Source organism: Anarrhichthys ocellatus, unplaced genomic scaffold (genome assembly GCF_004355925.1).
Source record: "Anarrhichthys ocellatus isolate YVR2014 unplaced genomic scaffold, GSC_Weel_1.0 scaffold9, whole genome shotgun sequence".
Taxonomy (NCBI): Eukaryota; Metazoa; Chordata; class Actinopteri; order Perciformes; family Anarhichadidae; genus Anarrhichthys; species Anarrhichthys ocellatus.
Window position 1 is genome coordinate 7,713,358 of NW_022280039.1, and position 3,771 is coordinate 7,717,128.

Genomic DNA, 3,771 nt, shown 5'->3' on the forward strand with positions numbered 1-3,771 from the left:
CATTTGCTGCATCTCTGCGTCTTTAATGTCGTGAGAAAGAACTGACATTTGTAAAGGAAACTACAGATGATAATAGTCTTCCGCTGCTATTTTGTACCTGATTGGACATTCTCTCTTCATATTTATGTATGTTCATACTTGCAATGGTGTTATGCAGCTGGAGTCTTTCCCAGCATGCCTTAGCATGAAAGGCAGTTGACTACAAGGCCATCATGGCTCATCGGACCCGATTTCAGCAAAAACTATGATTTCAGCGACGAGGGACAAATAATTTGAATGAATTAAGAAATGTAGCAGCTTGACTTTCCTTATTTTCATTTATCAAGGTTATGCACTTTTTTCCCGTTTACCTTCTTCTACAATCCAAATAGTCAAGCTAGCATGAATACTGAAAAGTAGCCCGTCGACGCCTCTGGTTGCGTCTGTCGATAATCGTCGCCTTGAAGGTTTTATTCTTGCACAATATACCAGGACCTTGAAACTAATGCAGCAAAATGGATTTAATCATTACTATTATAATTTGCACCTGTGATGTTCCCTCTGTGACATGTCAAAAGGCCTCTGTGGAAAAGGTCTACTGATGTATCAATTACAACCTATTCAGGTCTCGATCAGTTAGAGCTGTCTACTTATTTACGTTTCCTGGCTCAGGAGTACAGTAATACTTCCAATCCCAATCTGCCGGCCTCCTCAGCCTTCAGGTTGAAGTCCACCTGATTGATGGGCGGAGCTGCATAATGTCTGCCGGGTGTCGCGATCAGCTCATCGCAGCTTCTGCCTGCCTGCACACAGAGGTGAAAGATGGGGCTGGCTAAGATGGATGATAGTTGCCTATATGCTTGCCCACCAGCACAGCTGCTCACACACTGTAGTCCTGTGTGTGTGTGTGTGTGTGTTTGTGTGTGTGTGGGAGGGAGAATCAGCACAGCGGCAAAAACATTATCAGCACTAACAGACAATCAATAAATCTGTCAGAAAAGCAGGCGAAAGAAGCAAGGACAAATGTTTTGGTCTGAAGCATTAAATGAAAAGGAACACGCTTGAGTTTCAGGAAAGGAAAATGCAACGTGATACAACAAAGTAAAGGAAATGCTTCCCTGGACGTGCAACAATCGATAAGAATTTAGTTCACCATAATGCTGCATTAGACATAAGGATCTGTGTATTGAGTTTAACTTCACATTTGCATCTTTTAGTGTATTTCTATCCTAAGGTCGCGGTGCTTTCTTGCTGAGAGTCTTATGAGAAGAGGAGAGTTTGAATCAATCTCATCTAACTCTCTGCAAGCAAACTAATAAGCGTGTTTCCCTTCGTATTAAACATTTCCTTTAAATGGTACATCATTTAAATTAAAGACTGTGCCGTACACAGCTTTGTTATCAGCCTCTAACTATGAAGATGAAATACTGCCACAGTTACATTAAAAACATTAATCTTTCATTTGAATTAATAATGTGTCTGTAATTGTAAATCAATACAGTGTATTGTGTAAAAGTCCCTGAGGTGCTGCATGCTGGACTTAGAATGGTTGATGTATCTTTCAGCCGTGACACAAGGAGAGTTATGACTTGGCATTGACGTCTTCGATGAAAAATTAGACAGGGAGTGTGTCAGAGGGCGGATTTATTAAAAACTCAAGAGTCTGATCACTCCCACACCTCTGTGGGCTCGTGGCCCGCTGCTGGCTGGATTGTAGAGCTGTCCTTGATTTGGCCGTGCCGCTGCTGTGTGCGTGCTGAGCGCTGCTGTCAGCATATTCTGTTGTTGTGGAGGTGCATACATAATTGAACTGGTCATCTCCTCCTCCTCCGCTGGCCTCCCGCGAGACCCTTTGAGATAAAGCAATAAATACTCAACCTCAGCATTTAACAACCACCCTTCCCTGTTTCTGTTGCTGGGAGTCCACAAGCAAGTAATTCCATTTCCTCTGAGTTAAACACAGAGATACTGGCAAACTCACTTCACTGCAACCATGCCACTGCAAGTGCTCACATCCTGAGTGGACACTTGGTTTGCTTGGTGGTTCTGGGGGGTTTCTTAAGCAAATTAAGTGTTTCAAAGCTTTTAGTGTGCACAAATCAGGAATTTACTTTGTTTAAGCTGTAAAAGTTAGCATTTGCCATCGAAGAAAGTTGCATTCTGTCGGCCTTGTATTAGTTTCCAGCTCCTTTTCAGTTCAAGGTTCACGATTCACTCCTATTGTTCGTTGTTTCTCTCTGTCTTGTCCTTCCTCTCTGTCTCCCTTCACCCTCCTGTCTCTTTGTCTGTCTGTGTCTCGCTGTCTCCCTCTCTCTCTCCCTGTAACTCCACGGCTATATATAGACTTCTGCATTGCAGATGTCCCAGAGCCCTGCAGATCTGAGGGAGCTACTGAAGAGTCCCAGCCCAAAATTTGGGCTGCCTGGCATGACACACACACACACACAGAGCAGAAACAGCAGAGTAACTGTCCACTACAGGATGGGGAGAGTTACAGCATGACAGAAGTCTTCACAGTACATGTGCAGCGTGCTGTGTAACACGGCTGAGCAACGTCCGAGGCGTCACACTGCAGCAAGGATGAAGTGCCCCCACAGAATAGAGTCGAAAGTACTGCAGTCATAATCTGTGGGTGGGTGGGTATGTGAGTGCATTCTTGTTGCCAATGCTTCTGAACCAATTCTCCATGTTCTTACATTCATGTTTTCTGCTGAGTCATGGCTCCATATTTTCAGAAGCTGTAGAAAGGTTGAATAATGAATAAACACACATTCAATAACAGCGTTAATCAAATAGTTTGTTTATTGCATTAAATGTATTTTGGACGATGCAAGTCATGCAAAGTGATTGTAATTAATCATTCAGATGTCAGTCAGGGACAGATACATTTTAAATATTGAGAATAGAATAGTGATGAGGAGGGGAAATCAATGGAGCCTTTCAGACATTAATATCGACGTTCACTATAATTAATTACCTGCAACAACTTACTTACAGAAATGACAGCAATGGTGACAAAAACATCTTTATTGTTCTCTGATTAATCACAAAAACAGCATTCAAATTACAGGTCAACGTAGGAAAAACTCAAAGTGCTTTACAGTAGAAATAGAAAGGCATTAACTTAAACAAATTGACAGAAAGCCAAGATAAAACAAAAATAAATGTAATATATTTAGGCTATTATTTAAAAAGATTAAACTAAAACAGAAGAGAAAAATAAGCATGCCTCAATGAAATACATAGATGAAGTAAGTGAACTGTATATTGACAGCTTTATTAGTCTGTTTAGTTAGTCAGTGATCTGTAATTTTGGATGTGTTGAACATCACCTGCACAGGTTTATTCCGTCTCTTCTCCATGATGATGCAAAGATCTGCTGAGTCATGATTGAGTGTGCAGAAGCTGTGTTCAAAGGTAACATTAGCAATGCATTTTGGGAAAAAAAGTCAGACAGTGGTGCATTGTAATAAAATATTTTCAACTATGTTAGTCTCAGATTCTGCTGCCCCCCCCCCCCCCCAAACAAAGTGGTCTCTTTCATTGGTGCTCGTTCCAGTGATCCAGCCTGTTAATACCATCATCACTGGCTACTGAGACAGAGAACACCCCACAGTATGATGTCACGTCCTATTGAACTGTTGTATTTGGCCTGCAATGCTCACCCCCCTTTCACTTCTGCTGCAACAGCGGTAGGGCATTAAGTATTAATAAATGCTGGCTGCTGTCAGGCCAGAGAGCTGAGACACACACACACACACACACACACACACACACACACACACACACACA